Here is an 18,182-nt window from a genome sequence, read left to right as displayed (position 1 = left end):
GCTGAGCAGAGAGCCCGATGCGGGACTCGATCCCAGGACCCCGAGATCATGACCCGAGCCAAAGGCAGTGGCTTAACCCACTGAGCCACCCAGGTGCCCCACCAGATTCATTTTTGAATCATCTTGTTCAAAGTTCCTCTTGGTTTCTTTTTGTATAAACTGGCCAGGCACTTGAAGCTTCCCCTACAGTCCAAATGACTACAATTTGTTTTTCCCACTTTGTGGTTTTCTATTTCTTCCTTTCCTATACCTTGCTATACAACCTTGGTTCTGTGTACCTCAAGGTTCCTATACCTTCCTATACACTTCTCCCTCTCCAAGAATGGCTTTGGTACTTGTGAGGATTAGGTTCAGCTATGAGTCATCAAAAATGCAGTGTAAGGGGCCTATTGAAATGGTTCCAGAAACCCTTGGACTGGTTTATCATTTCCCACAGCTTCTGCACAGAGGACCTAGGGTGAGCTTGAGCTGAATTAGGACAAAAACCTAATCACTTGTTTCAGAATAGGATAAACTCTGAGGTGTAATTTGTGCTCAAGACCTCCCTTCCAGAATCAGCCTGAGGCTGGCACTTTGCTGGAAGCACGCCCTGTCCTCTTCTCCATCCCTGTCTTGATTCTCAAACTCTTACCTGTTCCTCCTGGGAGCATTTAGTACTTCACTTGCAAGTGAAGCCTGATCTTGGGATCTGTTGCAGGCAACCCAACCTAAGACATGAATGTAACAGTGGTTGAAAGAAGATCACAGTGTGTCTCATATGGTTTTTATTTTTATATTATTTTATTTTTTTTTAAGGGAAGATAAGTTTTTTTTTTTTTATTTTCTTAAGATTTTATTTATTTATTTAGAGAGAATAGGGGAGGAAGAGGGAGAAGGAGAGAGAGGATTTTCAGCAGACACCTTGCTAAGCACAGAGCCCATTGCGGGGGCTCGATCCAGTAAGGACCTATTTAGCCAGAGGCTTCCATTAAGGTTAAACAATAACCTTGTTCTTTTTTTTTTTTTAAGGTTTTTATTTATTTATTTGAGAGAGAGAGACAGTGAGAGAGAGCATGAGTGAGGAGAAGGTCAGAGGGAGAAGCAGACTCCCCATGGAGCTGGGAGCCCAATGCGGGACTTGATCCTGGGACTCCGGGATCATGACCTGAGCAGAAGGCAGTCGTCCAACCAACTGAGCCACCCAGGCGTCCCAATAACCTTGTTCTTTAACCCTTAAGCTGTCCCTGCTCCCCTTTCCCCAGGGGACTTACTTAAAAACAAGTCCTGGAAACCAGCCCCAGGTAACAAAGCCCAGATACTAGGATGGGTCAGGCCAGGTAGAGACATAGGATCAGTGGGGGGTTGCATACTGTCTCCCTAGCTACCCAAGGAGTATGGGCCCCGCCTTTGGGAGGCCTTTTGGCCAGGCCCAACCACATGGCCTTTGCCCTTAAAAGCTAGTCTGTGAAAACAGAGAAGGGTCGCCCTCTCCGTTAAGAGGCACCGCCCTGGCTGATCAGTCTGATTCTTGATGCCTGGCACGAAATAAAGCTTTGCTTGACCTTCGCTTTGTATCAGTCTCGCTCCTTTAATCACAGATCCATTATTGGGGGACCTAACTGTTACGCCCCAGTAATGGGTCCGTGATTAAAGGAGTGAGACTGATAAAAAGTGAAGGTCAAGTAAAGCTTTATTTCACGCCAAGCATCAAGAACCTAACCGAATGCTCGGGACCGCACCTCTTACAAGAGAGGGCGACTCTTCTCTGGTTCACAGACTAGCTTTTAAGGGCAAAGGCCATGAAGTTGGGCCTGGCCATGCACAGGTGGCCAATGAGATTGTTAACACACAGAGAAAACTCCAGAGTGATGCTAGGTGACCAATTGAGTTACAATTTACCCTAGTAGACATTTGAACCAGCCTATTATATACTCCTTGGTAACGAGGGAGACAGTATGCACCCCCCCCCCTCAGTTGTCTCCACCTCGCCTGACCCACCATTGTATCTAGGCTTTGTTACCTGGAAGCTGGTTTCTGGGACTTGTCTCCAAGTAAATCCCCTGGGGGAAGGGGAGCAGGGACAGTTTCTAAATAGGTCCTTACACTAACAGATCCCATAACCCTGAAAGCATGAACTGAGCTGAAATTGAGAGTCAGACCCTTAACCAACTGAGCCACCCAGGGACCCCTATTTTATTTTATTTTTGAGAGGCAGAGAGGGTGCATGCTTGCAGGGGTGCCTGTGAGGGAGTGGGCGGGCAGAGGGAGAGGAAGAGAGAGAATTGTGAGCAGGTTCCACGGTGAGTGCAGAGCCTGATGTGGGACTCCATCTCATGACCCTGAGATCACTACCTGGGCCAAGAGTCTGATGCTTAACCCAGTGAGCCACCAGGTACCCCCCACCCATGGTCTTTATGATCTTCATGGACCCAGACCGCTTCATCATTAGAGTGCAACATTGTCATTTTGTAGCTTCTTCTTAGGAGAGAAAGAAAGGAAGGGCCTGTTCCCTGCATTGCCAGAATACTTCTTGGAAGTTCAATACCTCACACCCATAGCTGTGAGCTTATCATTAAGTTCACACTGCAGTCAGCAGGAGGGAGAGAAAGAAAGGAAGGGCCTGTTCCCTGCATTGCCAGAATACTTCTTGGAAGTTCAATACCTCACACCCACTGTATCTTTTTACCCAGAACTCAGTCACATGGCCATGCCTGCTAAAAGGGAGGCTGGGAAATGCAACCTTAATTCTGGGGGTCCAGTTGCACAGCTAAAATGTTGGGGCATGATTACTGAGGGAACAGATATTATGGAACAATGAATCATCTGAATTACCCTCTCTTTCTTATCTCTGCCTGTTCAGATTCTTCAAAACCCAGGACAAATGCCACTTTCTCCAGAAACAAAATTCAACTGAGTCGTTTGAAGATCTAATTGGCTTATTGAAGGGTTCATGAATCAGGCAGCATCTCATCCAGCTAGTGGAGGAGAGCTCCACTGAACTAAACAAAAGAAGGGTTTTCAAAGGCAGAGAGAAGGCATGAAAAAAAGAAAGGAAAGAGTTGTTTTGTTTTAATATTTTATTTATTTCCTTGACAGACAGAGATCATAAGCAGGCAGAGAGAGAGAGGAGGAAGCAGGCTCCCCACCGAGCAGAGGGCCGGACTGGACTTGGGGCTCGATCCCAGGACCCTGGGACCATGACCCGAGCTGAAGGCAGAAGCTTTAACCCACTGAGCCACCCAGGCACCCCAAGGAAAGAGTTTATTGGCAGGAAATGCATTGCTTAGGCAATGTCCCCTTCCTAAGGGGAGTGGCAGGGGGGTCCATTAGTACATTTCCAAGTATTGACCAGGAAATTCCATGTTGAGTGGTTAAAGGTTACCTTCCTGGAGGGTTAAGGTTGCAGTTAGGTTTGGCTTTTAAGTCTTGGTTTTACTTAATTGAGGCCTTAACTGGACTGATGCCTTTTCAGGGGCCTGGGTTTTCTCTTTAACATAACCCTGCTTTCCCTCCTTTAGGAGAAAATGACCCTCTTCCCTCAACAAAAGTGCATCTACGTTTGTCATACCTTGTATTAATGAAAAGACATCTTACTTTCCTGGGAAATAGAGATGACTACTTTACTTTTAGTAGCTTTAATTACATATAATAATTAGAATTCTTAACCCTTAGAAAACTTAATTTTCTTTTTTTAAAAGATTTTATGTATTTATTTGAGAGAAAGAGCAAGTGAACACATGAGTGGTGCGGGGGGAAGAGGGGAAGGGGGAGTAGAGAGGGAAGGAGAGGGACAAGAAGACTCAGTTCTGCGCAGGGAGCCTGATGTGGGTCTGATCCCAGGATTCCAATATCATCACCTGAGCCGAAGGCAGACGCTTAAAAGACTGAGCCACCCAGGCGCCCCCAGAAACCTTAATTTCTAGTGAAAACTAAGAAGTAAGCAGTTGTGAAGCATCTGTTATACCACATTCTTTAAAGCTGCAAATGTATAAATACATTTTATAATTTTTAGAAGCGCATGTCTTTTAAATTTTTCTAATATACCACTAAGACATCCAAATATCTTTCAGTTTCTCTGTAATAAGAACCCAAAAGTAGATAAACCTATGTTCAGTAATTAATGATTGATTATTTTATCTTATTGGGAAATGGTCTAGGTAGTCAATGAAGTTAAGTTAACTCACCACATAACTTTAGGTTAGTAAGGATTTTAGGCTACTAAAAAGATTTGTAGACATAAATATTGCAGCAAAATTCATTTACAAAGTTTTATGTTGCTTACATCTATTTAATTCGATTTATTTATTTATTTATTTATTATTTTTTTAATAGATTTTATTTATTTATTTGACAGAGAGAGAGATCACAAATAGGCAGGGAGACAGACAGAGAGAGAGATGAGGAGAAGCAGGCTCCCCGCTGAGCAGAGAGCCCCATGCGGGGCTGGATCCCAGGATCCTGGGATCATGACCTGAGCTGAAGGCAGACGCTTAACGACTGAATCACCTAGGCACCCCTAAAATGTATAACTTTGATGAACAGAAAAAGAATTTATGTTCTTTCGAGAATGACTTCGGTTTCCAAAGGCCAATGATTTCTAGGTCCTTTGCAATAAACAAGGGAAGTTTTAGGATTTGGAAATAGGTAAATTTTGAATTTTGAATTGCCTCTAGAACTGATTTTTGTTTTGCAAAAGATTTGTAAGATTAGCATAGTTGCTCTCAATTCCTCAAATATTTGGGTTTAATTCAAATGCTCCTATCCAACTATTTTATCTTCAATTTGCTTCTTTTCCTCTGTGTACATAATTTTAATTTTAAAAATTTCTGACAATACCGAATAACCCTGCTTGGATCCCGAAGGACAGTGCAAAGGATATGAGCCAAAAGAAAGAACCAACAACCTACATTTCCCAAGCAGCCAGAAAGCCAAACCCAGTTACACAAACAAGAAGGCAATAATTTTTGTTGGGAGGGAAGGATCAATAAATAATGAGCCTGGATTTGCAAAGAAAAGGACATGCCTTTTTATTTTCCACTCTGGACTGGGCACTACGGACGGAGATTCTGAAGAACTGATTCTGGTATGAATTTTTACCTACTGCTGGCCTCTGCTAGTTTACAAGTGGTCCCCTCTACAGGCTCTGGTGTCTATCAGCACTTCCCCTTGGCAGTTTAAAGGAATAATGTAGCAGTTTACCAGGAAATCCCTCAGTTTGGATCACTCTGTAAGTTTGGGGGCCCTCCCTTGAAGGCAGGTATAGAGATGTATGTAAGGCCATTACCTTGGCAGCTTTTTGTTTATGGTTGTGTAGTCTCTTCAGAGTGGATAAATACTTCAGACACGATGAGTAGAATGAGTACTCAAAGGAGGGAAGAGGACAGCAGCAGGTCTGTCCGTCTTACAGTCTTGCACCTTATGTACCTCTTATACCTTTAATTTTTCTTTAGCCTTTTGCAATGAATCTTTCAATGATACAATTTTGGAATTTTGAACCTTTTGGAGTTTGCTTCTGCTTGCCAATTTAAGCAGGCATGCCACTATATTTAATTTGGAACCCGTGCTTTCAAGTGCACATCTTAAATGATCTTATGTCATTGAAACATTCCCCATAATGCCCATGATAATTCCACATTGTTTCTAGTAATATTTTCCATCTTGCTTGACACCCGCAACTCCTGGGATGATTATTCTTAGACATAAAACAAGTAGGTGGGCCAGAGAGGAACTTGCCTGGGAGGGCCTTGGTATGGGTGGAGTGTTCTGCCAGTGTCCTGCCTTGCAGTGTGGAAACTGTTGAGATCAGCAGGTGACTTTTTGTCAATCTAACCTGCTCTGTGACCAGCTTATCCTAACACAGGAGTTTGAGTTAGATGATGAGTGCTCTAAGAGCTCTTAGATGCTCAACGGTGCCCACCAGTTTTAGTGGCTTTTGGCCTCTGAGATCTCCACTAGCTGTAGACTTTATTTACACAAAATAAGACAGAAAATGTGTGCAAACAAATCTTAACTCACTGGCAGTAACCCAAACCTGTCACTGTGGACTGGCCAAGAGAAGACTGTGGGCACCACCAGAGGATGGACGCTATTATGGAGACCACAGGCTGGACTCTGGCCTGGAACTAGGACAGGGGTCCCATGTGGAATTATGGACTGAACCCAGGGCTAGGAACTGGTGCTTTGTTAGAGCAGCCTGTCAGTCTACACTGCCTCGTTCACCAGGGGCTAGCAAGCCAATGAGATCAGTAGCCCAAACACAAGCAGAGTTGCTGAAACCCAGGGTATTTACCATCCGTCCTTAGGATGAGAAAGATAAGGAACTAAATAGGGCTCCCGGAGAGCCAAGCCTGTATTTCTCATTGTTCTTGAAGGCTGTCACAAGCTTGCTTCAGATCCCAATGCTGCCACCAATTTGTTAAAATACAAAATTCAGGTGAGTAAATTTGAAGACCTACTTAGTTTTATTAGATCACGAGTCAGGCGGCATCCCATCCAGCAAGTAGAGGGGGTTTCTGAGGATGAGTACAAAATGGCAGGTTTTTATAGGAATGAGGGTGGGGCAAGAGTGTTATTAGCAAAAGGAGAGGATTGTTTCAGGCCACGTAGCTTTCCTTTGGGATAAAGGATTGGGTCTTATCAAACAGGTTACCTCAGTCTCGGGACAGATAGAGAGGACCTCTGTGGCAGATTCATTGATGCTGATCAGAAAATTCCTGACTGACCTGTTAAGACCTCATTTCTAGGGGAGGTGGAAGCTGTAGTTAGGTGGGGTATTAATCCCTGGTTTGGGGACTCAGCCCTAGTGACCTCATTTGGGGCCTGTGGTTTTCTTCCTAACAGTTCCTTGACCTTTCAGTTAAAAGTTAGCAACCGCTCAGCAAAACCCTATGGCAATTTGTATGCTCCTCACTCATGACACTTACCATGAGTTTTTCTTGTCCTAAGTTATTGCATCCTAGTTACTTACATATGCATTTACCAGAACACTGTAAGGGTCTTTAGGGTAGCCATTAGATTTCAATGTTCTAGTTTGAAACTTGTAATCCTCCTGTTCCTATATTCTGGAGAGTGTGGGTTTGTAGTCAGACTAATCGAGCTCAAAGGCAGACCTTAGTTATGCAGCATTCATTCGTTCAGTGTACAGAGTTTTATCAGTGTCGGTGTCTACCAGGCATTGTTATAGGTGCTGTAGACCTGGCAGAGAAAAATACAAATAAGGGCCCCATAGCAGGAGGATTAAAAGCACACACTTCAGAGCCAGACCAACTCGGCTTGTAGCCCGCTTCACTGTGTGACTCTGGCCAAGTTACTCTGTCTCTCTTTTCCTGAGTTTCATCCTCCGAAATGTGGAGATGTTCATAGTGCAACTTTTTAAGATTGTGATGAAGATTACACTAGCTTTCATGTGGAAAGTGCTTAGAACAGTGCCTGGCACATAATAAGAGTGGCATATACATTACTTATTATTATTAGCTTGCATGCAATTAAGCAGTGGTTAAGTGCTATGAAGGAAACAAAAGATTGGCAAGGACGGGAGGAAATAGGAACCCTATGTACTGTTGGTGGAAATGAAAATTGGTGTTACTGCAGTGAAAAACAGTGTGGAATTTCCTGGAAAAATTAAAAATAGACCTACTTTTAAAAAAATTATTTATTTGAGAGAGACAGAGACAGAGTGAGAGTATGAGAGGGGAGAAAGTCAGAGGGAGAAGCAGACTCCCCATGGAGCTGGGAGCCCGATGCAGGACTTGATCCCAGGGCTCTGGGATCATGACCTGAGCAGAAGGCAGTTGCTTAAACAACTGAGCCACCCAAGCATCCGGAAAAAAAAAAAAAAAAAAAAAAAATAGACCTACCTTATGGCCCAGTGATTCCACTACTGGGTATTTACCCAGAGAAAATGAAAACACTAATTTGAAAAGATACATGCACCCTTATGTTTATAGCTGCATTATTTATAAAAGCTGAGATATGGAAGCAAACTAAGTATCCTTGAATGATGAATGGATAAAGAGGAGGTGATACACACACACACACACACACACACACACACACACACACACATATTAGAAAATTACTCAGCCATCAAAAAGAATGAAATTTTGGCATTTGCAACAACATGGATGGAGACAAAGAGTATAATGCTAAATGAAATAAGTCAGTGAGAAAGACAAATACCATATGATCTCACTTATGTGGAATTTAAGAAACAAAACAAATGAACAGCCAAAGGGAAAAAAAGAGACAAAATAAAAACAGACTCTTAAATACAGAGAACAAACTGGTGGTTGCCAAAGGAGAGGTGGGTGGGAGGTGAAATATGTTAACGGGATTAAGGTTATACTCACTTACCATGTGGAGCACTGGGTGATACATGGATTGTCAAGTCATTGCACTGTACACCTGAAATTAACATAACACTGTATGTTATGTTATAACCGCAATAGAAAAAGAAAGAAAGAGAAGAAAATGGGTAGAAGTGCTTCTGGAGGGTCTACTTTGTATTCAATGCTCAGGGAAAGTCTCTATAAGGAAGTGACATTTAGGGGCCATGAAATGTAGGTGGGAAGAGTTTTCAGGGAATAGCTAATTTGAAAGCTATGAGGTCAGGCCTGAGCTGGCAGGTTTGGGGCAGTAAGAAGCCTGTGGGTCAGAGCCTGTAGGCCAAGGAGAGAGCATATAAGGTGGTCTGAGAGGTTCTTGGGAGCCAGATCCTGAAGGGCATTGCAGATTGGGGAAATAATTTAAGTTTCGATTCTAAGTGCAATGGCAAGACATTAGAGGGCTTTAAGCAAAGGAGATTTCTTTTTATCTCTTGTTTTTTCTTTCTTTCTTTTTAAAATTTATTTATTTATTTATTTGACAGAGAAAGAGAGATCACAAGTAGGCAGAGCAGCAGGCAGGGTAGGGGGGAGAAGCAGGCTCCCTGCTGAGAAGAGAGCCTGATGTGGGACTCGATCCCAGGACCCTGAGATCATGACCCAAGCTAAAGGCAGAGGCTTTAACCCACTAAGCCACCCAGGTGCCCCTTGTTTTTTATTTTTTTAAAAATAGATTTTATTTATTTACTTAAGAGAGAGAGAGAGAACATGAGCATTGGGAGAGGCAAAGGGGCAAGCAGATTGCCTACCTAGTGTGGAGCCTGATGTGGGGGTCCATCCCAGGACCCTGAGATTATGACCTGAGCCAAAGCCAGAGGCTTTGGGGAGCCAGAGGCAATCTGTGAGCCAAGGATCCTAACCTGAGGCAAAGGCAGCCGCTTAACAGACTGAGCCACCTAGGGACACCCCCTGCACCCCAAGATTTGTTTTTAAAAAGATAATCCTAGCTGCAGGGTAGAAGGAGAATAGTTCATGAGAATTTCGGAGTGCAGTGAAGGAGGTCAGTTAGGAGGCTCCTGCATGATAGTATGGATGAGAGAGGAGAGTCGAGGGGGAGAGGAGGGCTGGACACATGTTTTGGAGGTGAAATCAACAGGGTTTGCTGATGGATTGAATGCAGGAGGTACAGGGAAGAAAAAACTCAAGGGCACCTCTCAAGATTTTGGTTGAAAGGCCTTTCTGAGATGGGGACATGTGAAAGGACAGGTTTTAGGATAGACGGGAATCAAGAGTTCTACTTCGGCTATGTTCAATGGGGCAAATCACTTAACAGTCTGTTCTGGAGTTTTGTTATCTAGAGTGTGAGAAGAATACTAATGCTCCCTGAGGCAGAAGGGTATTGTGGTTAGGAGGACAGATGCCCGAGTTGAAATACTGACCCTGCCATTTATTAGCTGTGCAATCTCATGTAAGTTACTTTATTTCTCTGTGTCTCAGTTTTATCATCTGTAAAGTTGGGATAATCATAGTGCTTATCTCAAATGGTAATTGTATGAAGATTAAAAGAATTAATGTTTACAAAGTGGTTAGAATAGTTTCTGACACATAGTAAAAGCAATACCAGTATTATGGAAATATAAAAACAAATAAGAAAGAATTGAACCTTGTATTACAGTGGCAGGAAGGAAGGAAGGAAAGCAGACAGATAGACCTGTTCCTCTGAAGTATGCTATATAGATTTGACAAGTCTGACATACTGTCTTAGAGAAATGAAAAAGAAGGGAAAACTTCCCCAAATCATTTTATGAAGCTCGTATGACCTTGATACTAAAACCAGAAAAAGACAGTATTAAGAAAAAAAAAAAAAAAAACCAAGGGAAAAGAAAGCTACAATCCTCATCTCTGAATATAGACACAGAAGTCCTTAGCCAAATGTTACTAAACAGAATTCAGCAATATATCAAAATCATTATATACCATGACCAACCAAGGGTGCAAGGCTCAGTCAATATTCAGAAACCAGTCCATGTAATTGACCGCATTAACAGTCTAAGGGAGATTCTTCCACATCTTCTAAAAGTTTTATGTTTTACCTTTCATTCTGTGCTCCATTGTGAGTTAACTTTTGTGTGTATACAAAGTTTAGGGGGAGACTGACTTCATGTATGTGGAGCTGGGACTCTGAGGGGGTGGGGAGCACCGAGGGGAACAGCGTCCCGGGACGTTCTATATGTTACATTATGCAATGAATACCTCACTGATTCCTGGAGGATGATTTATGGCTCAGCAACAGTTGTTGAATCAATATTGAGAATTAACAGGGAGAAAATATCCTCAGGAAAGAGGTGAATGGGGATAAAGTCTCCTGGAGGTTGTTGGTGTGTAGGAAGGCATGTCCTCCATCATTCCATTAATTTCCAGGAACCTGACATGTATTCATCTGGGGAGAGCTTGAGTGTAAGTAGGGACTGACAGACCTTCTGTTAGGGTAGAGTCTCCTAGAGGAGGTTGGAGCCTCTTGCCTGTGGGGGATGGGACAGGGAGGGCTGGGTATGTGGGATCCTGCTCTTTGAGTCATTTCTCTTGGACAGAAACTGGGTGATAGTTAGCTGCGGGGAGTCTGTCAAGGCACCTGGCTGTCTGCCCTGCTGCCTCCCAGGGCAGTTGAAAGGTCACTGCTCTGGCCCTCAGGTTGCACAGTGGGCTTCTCAGATCTGTGAGGGTGAGGGCAGGAAGGCAGGGAGTGGCTTCAGGAAGTTTCAGGCAGGTATAGGCTGGGAAATAGATTAAAGCCTGAGAGAAAATGGAACCCCCTCCACCTCCCAATGGATGGCAGGGAGTCTGGGCTGATGGCACTGGATTCTCTTCTCTGATCTTTTGTAGGGTGAGAGATTGTGTCTCCCTGTCATTCCTTACAGGCTGGCTGGTGAGACTGGGACTGGGCCTTCTACTCCCCTCCAGTACAGGGTGGCCAGAAGTACTGATGTAGGCCATACAATGAAGAGGAAAGAAGAGAGAAAAGGGAGTTACCCTCTGATCAGGGCCTGAGATGCTCCCTGAGATCATGACTGAGCCAAAATCAAGAGTCAGACCCTTAAATGACCGAGCCACCAGGGGCTCCTTTTTTTTTTTTTTTTTAAAGATTCCACATACAAGGGACACCCTTTAAAATTTGTCTTTCCATCTGGCTTGTTTCACTTAGCCTAATGCCCTTCAGGTTGATCTGTGTTGTTGCAAATAACAGTATTTCCTTCATTTTTAATGCTGAACTTTTGTGTGTGTATTGTCCCATTCATCCACTGAGGGACCCTTAGGTTGCTTTTTGATACCCTGCCTGTAGCGAATAGTACACTGCAATGGACTCAGAAGTACAGAGATCTCTTCAAGGTCATGGTTTTATTTCCTTTGGATATTTATCCAGAAGTGGGACTGCTGGATCATGTGGGAGTTCTATTTTTAGTTTCTTGAGGAACTTCCATACTGTTTTTGCATTTGTGGCTGCATTCCTGCTTGGACATCACTCTAAATGAAAAATAACCATATTTTCTAAAATAAGAAAAATTAGTAAGAAGAGTGGTATTGTTGTCCATTAAAAAAAAAAATCTCTTTGGGGCTCCCCGGTGGCTCAGTCGATAAGCAACTGCCTTTGGCTCAGGTCATGATCCCAGGGTCCTGTTTGTGTTTCCTCTCTCGCTGTGTCTCCCTCTGTCAAATAAATATGTAAAATCTTAAAAAAAAAAATCTCTTTTATGTCTGGCTTAATAGAAGATGGCTGGAATCTCCTACTTGTTTCTACATTCAATGTGTTACAATATGCTGTTTTGATGGAAATATAGAAAGCATTTCTGGCCTTGCACAGAAATGCGGTTGGAAGAGGGAGGAATATTAGCTTTTCCAGATAATCATTACTATTTTTCTTTGGTACCACACCCAAACTTGACAAAGGGTCGTTTCTTAAAAGTTCGTTGCAAATGGAATCTGAGACCACGTCAATGAATTTTTGGTACTCTGTTATATTAAAATCCCTTTGGTATCTTGCACTTTGAGTGGCTCTAAATAAATAAATAAATAAATCTTTTTAAAAAATTACATTTATTAATATCAACACTGATCTCACTGGAAAAAAAATCTTAGAGAGTCAGGCAGTTGTCAAACAGGATGATAGATACAAATTTTCTACAGTCCTAACTTTTAAAAAAGATTTTATTTATTTATTCAACAGAGAGATCACAAGTAGGCAGAGAGGCAGGCAGAGAGAGAGGGGAAAGCAGGCTCCCTGCTGAGCAGAGAGCCTGATGTGGGGCTCAATCCCACTACCCTGAGACCATGACTTGAGCTGAAGGCAGAGGCTTAACCCACTGAGCCACCCAGGTGCCCCTACAATCCTAACTTTTGCTGGAAAGTTCAAATTTTATCAATGGCAGCAAATGTTGGCAAGTGATAGTCTGCCTTGCTCGTTTTCGAGAAAATATCTGCCAAATCCCTGAACCTGAGTAATCACGGCTTGGCTGTCAGTCATTCCTTCTAGTAAAAACAGAGTTACATGAAAAAGGCAGATAGTTCCACTGACATCTCAGAGGATTGCACAAGGGCCTGTTCTTGAGATAACCATCATTCTTCAGGACACAACAGAAATATTTTCTGTGCACTCTGTCGTTTCTTCACCAAGAATGTTAAAAAGGTGTGTTCTCAAGGATCAAGATTTCAGATGATAATTTTAAGTGAAGCAGGCTTTCCTTGAACTGCAAGTGTGTGGCAGTAAGAACACAGGGCCTGCTTGGCACCCTTATTGTGGAGAGGGCCAGGACCCATGTCAGCGGGGGGAATGCCAGAGCCATTCTTTCAGAGCAACCATGAGATTCCAGAAAGTTAGTCAGCACTGAACGGTTCACCCCCACTTGTGTTCGTTGTCAAGTATTCAAATAAAAGAATGACTAGTATGAGGATACCTGGTGGCTCAGTCGGTTAAACCCTCTGCCTTTGGCTTGGGTCATGATCTCAGGGTCCTGGGATTGAGCCTCACATCAGGCTCTCTGCTCAGCGGGGAGCCTGCTTACCCCTCTCTCTGCCTGCCTCTCTGCCTACTTGTGATCTCTGTCTGTCAAATAAATAAATAAAATCTTTTTTTAAAAAAAGAAAAAGAATGACTAGTCTGTGCTGACATGAGATAAATACAACAGCAAGCTCCCTCCGCTCCCCCATTGCGTATGTTGGTCCATCTATTTGTGAGGCAAAGTACCATTCTTCAGACAAGAGATTCATTCAGTCTTCAGGTTTGAAACTAAATCTTTTCTTCCTTCCTCCCTTCCTTCCTTCTTTCCCTTCTTTCTTGATTTTTTAACTAATATTTTATTTATTGGACAGACAGACATCACAACTAGGCAGAGAGGCAGGCAGAGAGAAAGGCAGAAGCAGGCTCCCCACTGAGCAGAGAGCCCGACACAGGGCTCGATCCCAGGACTCTGAGATTAGGACCTGAGCCAAAGGTAGAGACTCAACCCACTGAGCCACCCAGGTGCCCCTCTTAATTTAAAAAAAAAAAAAATTATTTATTTATTTGAGTGAGAGAGAGTGAGCAAGAGAGTGAGCGAGCATGAGAGGGGAGAAGGTCAGAGGGAGAAGCAGACTCCCTGTGGAGCTGGAAGCCTGATGTGGACTCCATCCTGGGACTCCAGGATCATGAGCCAAAGGCTCAGGTCAAATATAAAACTATAAAACTTTTAGTAGAAAATGTAGAAGGCTCAACCAACTGAGTCACCCTGGTGCCCAATTTTGTTTATTTATGAGAGAGAGAGAGCATGCGCACGTGAGAAGGGGGCAGAGGCAGAGGGAGGAGCAGGCTTCCTGCTGAGCAGGGAACCCCAAGCAGGATTCCATCCCAGGACCCTGGGATCATGACCTGAGCCGAAGGCAGACACTTAACCGACTGAGCCACCCAGGTGCCTGCAACTACATTTTTGATTTGGCAAGTGAGTGCCTGCACTGTTGTAAAGTGAGGGTGCCCAGGATTGCTTTCATGGACCTCCTCCAGCAGAAACTTGGTGCTGTCAGTGCACAAGGCTAGATTCCCTCTCAGCCATTGTGTGCCCTTCACCAGCTAATACAGTGTGATAACTTGCCCTGCAAGATACTTCAGTGACTTGTTCATTTCTATTCTGAATAGCTCTAGGAAAATGTTGGCTTTCAAGCAGTGCATCATATTTATATGTAAAATAGGCAGTTCCTTTTTCTCTCAACTCTGAGTGACTGGTCTCCAAATGATGCTGCATCTTACAGAGTCATAACACTATTAAAAATGTTCTGTTGCATCACACATAATAAGAGAAACTACTAATATCTGCATAGTGGAGGGAAATCGGGATTTCATCATATTTTGGTTTCTTACTTGTGCACAGTTTCTTTGGAGTACGTCCTTCCCTCCAACTAGTCCGAGGGCTCTCGGAGAGTCCACTTTCATCTTTTCCAGTATTTTTAGACATAGATGGTGCAGCTGTGGGTTGAGGAAGCAAGTCTTCTAATCTGTATTTTTTTTTAAATATTTTTAATTTATTTATTTGACAGACAGAGATCACAAGTAGGCAGAGAGGCAGGGGGGAAGCAGGCACTCTGCTGAGCAGAGAGCCCGATACAGGGCTCGATCCCAGGATCCCAGGATCATGACCTGAGCCAAAGGCAGAGGCTTTAACCTACTGAGCCACCCAGGTGCCCCTAATCTGTTTTTCTTAAGACAATGACGAATCCTTGAATAGAAGGAAAAGTATAATGTAAATAAATGATTTTGTGAGTTAGAATAAAATAGTACTCTATCTTAAAATAACCATTTCAGGTAAAACCACAAAATTTAGAGAGGTTTTTGAAAAATATTTTATTTATTTAAAGAAGATTGTATTTATTTACTTTGGAGAAAGAGAGTGAGAATTCAAGGGCAGGGGCAGAGGGAGAGAATCTCAAGCAGACTCCATACTGAGCGCAGAGCCTGACTCGAGGCTAGCTCTCACCACCTTAGATCATGACCTGAGCTGAAAGCAAGAATTGGACAGTTAATTGACTAAGCTACCCAGGTGCTCCTGAAAAATACTTTATTATTTCAAAACAAGAAATTTTGAGAGAGAAATATCTGAGAGAGAGAGCACAAGAGAGCTCGAGCAGGGGGAGGAGCAGAGGGAGAGGGAGAAGAGGCTCTCCGCTGAGCGGGGAGCCCGACATGAACTCAATGGCAGGACCCTGGGATCCTAACCTGAGCCAAAGGCAGATGCTTAGCCAACTGAGTCACCTAGGTGCTCTACATTTAAATTTTTAATCCATCTGAAATTTATTTTGGTGTGTGGTATGAAAGGCATAGATCTAATTTAGTTTCTTTTTTCCCAGAGCATTAGCCAGTTGTCTCAACATCATTTACTCAAAAATCCTTTTCCTCACTGATGCAAAATGCCACCTTTATCACATGTAAAATTCTCACATGTGTTTGTGTTCATTTCTGAATCTTCTATTCCACTCCTTTGATTCATTTGTTCATGAATCAATGCAATCTTTTTTTAACTGTGGCTACCTTATTTAAAAAAAAATCTTATATTTCAAAAGCATCTTCTGCTCTGTCTCTTTAAAGAGCTAACTCTTTCCATATTCCTGTACTAGTTATCTATTGCTGCGTAACAAATCACCCTAACACTTAGCAGCTTGGGAATGTAATATCTCATTGTTTCAGGGAGTCAGGAATGAGAACAACGTAGCTAGTGGTTGTAGCTCAGGACTTCTCCTGAGGCTGAAGTCGGCAGTCTTCTCCAGACCAGACTGGAGCCAACCGGTTTGCTTCTGAGCCTGCTCACGTGGTTGTTGGCGGGCTGCATTTCCTTGCCACGTGTGTCTTGCCACAGGGGCACTCACTGCATGGCAGGTGGGAGTGACCCCAGGGAGAAAGGGAGAGACAGAGAAGACGGTCCAGGACAGAACACTGTGTTTTATGTATCCTTATTTCAAAAGTGACAAACCATTACTTCTGCTAAGCCCTCTATGCTGGGGGTGTGGGGTGTGGAGGAGGAATTACACACGGCGGTGAATGCCTGCCTATAAGGATCACGGGGACCATCTTAGAATCTGGCTGCCACTCTTCCAGTTTTGACTTTACTCCTTCTCACTTTCTTGGGATATCTCATCCATTTATGAGGCTGCTTCCACCCATACCAATGTTGGCAAATCATTCTTCTGATCTCTGACTTGCCCTCCTGAGTGCCAGGACGCTTCCTCCAACTGCCTGGGTACCCCCTCTGAAATATCCATAGGCCTCTCAAAGTGGCTTTTTCCACCCTCTTCTTGGAAGTCTCCCTGAGCCTCAAACCAACTTCTATTTTAAAATGTAGCATTCTGGGGTACCTGGGTGGCTCAGTCATTAACTGTCTGCCTCAGATCACCATTGCAGGGTCCTGGGATGGAGCCCACATAGGGGCTTTCTCCCTCTCCCATTCCTCCTGCTTGTGTTGCCTCTCTCTCTGTCTCTCTCCTTCTCTCTGTCAAAGAAATAAATAAAATCTTTTAAAAAAATGTAACACTCTGCACTACATTTATTTGATTTTTCCATTAGACTGTAAGCTAATGGGTGGGGACTCTGCCTTCATTATTTTGGTGTTCATAGTACTTAACACAGTCCTGGCAGAAAGTAAGTGCTCATTCAAATATTTGGACCCAGGAGAGAGACTGGGTGGTGGTCGTCGGGGACACCAGGAACTCTACTGCCATTAGTCCTATATAGTGCCAGGGGCCTGATCCCCTAGTCCAGAAGGAGGGCCTGTTTCACTGGCTTTGAGACAGAGGCCTACAGTCTTTTTCTGATGCATGTAGAAATAACTTGGTGGCTTTGTACCCAGCTCTGCCTCCCCAGCCAACGAAGACTGTAGACCCCACAGGGTGGGGTCTGGAGCCTGCTTAGACCCACGGGTTTGTTTGTGTTGTATGAGTGTCTGGGGACAGCTGGACTGACAGGACAGACCGTGGGTACCCTGGTAGGTACCTATGGTAATCTGCAAATGATTACTCTGGCAGTGAGTCCTCTTCTTCCCCCCAGGCTACTCCTGGCTGTGGGGGAGACCTTGCCTCACCACCACCTTTCATCATTGCAGGACTATATGTTCCATGAATCCTTGAGTCTTTTGGAAAGAATTAAAGTACCTGAAACCCAGCCTGCCACCTCCCCACATCCTCACACTCAGCTGCAGACTTTACAGCGGAAGGGCTCCTGACCTGCACTCAGGAACCACAAGAGCACAACCAGGTAAGGCTGGGGCAGGGACAATATGGCCCCCAGGCAGGCTGACTGTCCAGGTGGGGGTCCCTGACACTGGGCTGCCCACCTTCACTTTTTACCATTTTTTGTGTTGATGCTTCTTTCTTCCTGGGTCTGCGAGCAGCTGCCTTAATTTCTCCTTAGATTCTCATAACAAAGCTCTTGGGAGCTATTGGAGCCCTTTATCTTATCTAGGTGTAGATGGAGCCAGAGGGGGGAACAGACTGGCCCAAATCGTGCTTCTTCTGTGGACATCTCCCTAGTCTCTCTCTTTCCTGATTTTCAGTGGTTCTCATATTGCATGTCTCTCCCCTAATCTTTGTTTTCCCTTGTATTTTCTCTTTGGTGAAGGCCATACACCTCCAAGATGGGACTAGTGTGAGGGTATGTCCACTTGGCTCCCTCACCTCCATTCTGGTCATCTGAACTGCTCAGCATGGTGAGGGGAATCCAAGTGGACAGCGCCAAGTTCAGAGGCCACTCTAAGTTCCCGGGACCTGTGGTAGACTGTGGCCTAGCTGGTCTGGCTGACTATTCCAGAGAAAAGCCAAAGTGGGGATGCGGGCTGAGTGAGTGAAAGCCTGGGCCCTTGGAAGCTGCCCAGT

General features: G+C 44.0%; 1 long non-coding RNA gene across 1 annotated transcript in view; it reads right to left on the bottom strand.

Annotated features, from left to right (window-relative positions):
• Positions 1–551: 551 nt before the first annotated feature.
• LOC309866769 overlaps positions 552–18,182 on the bottom strand; it is a 226,260-nt gene continuing 208,629 nt past the window's right edge. The window contains exons 6-7 of the long non-coding RNA XR_014312794.1: positions 8,332–8,382; positions 552–707 (exon numbers count right to left, since the gene is read on the bottom strand). This is a non-coding gene — a long non-coding RNA (uncharacterized lncRNA). The remainder of the gene's footprint in view (positions 708–8,331; positions 8,383–18,182) is intronic.

This window comes from Mustela nivalis, assembly GCF_964662115.1.
Source record: "Mustela nivalis genome assembly, chromosome: 6".
Classification (NCBI taxonomy): Eukaryota; Metazoa; Chordata; class Mammalia; order Carnivora; family Mustelidae; genus Mustela; species Mustela nivalis.
The sequence above is the reverse complement of the archived record's forward strand: the minus strand, read 5'-3'. Positions and strand labels throughout refer to the sequence as shown.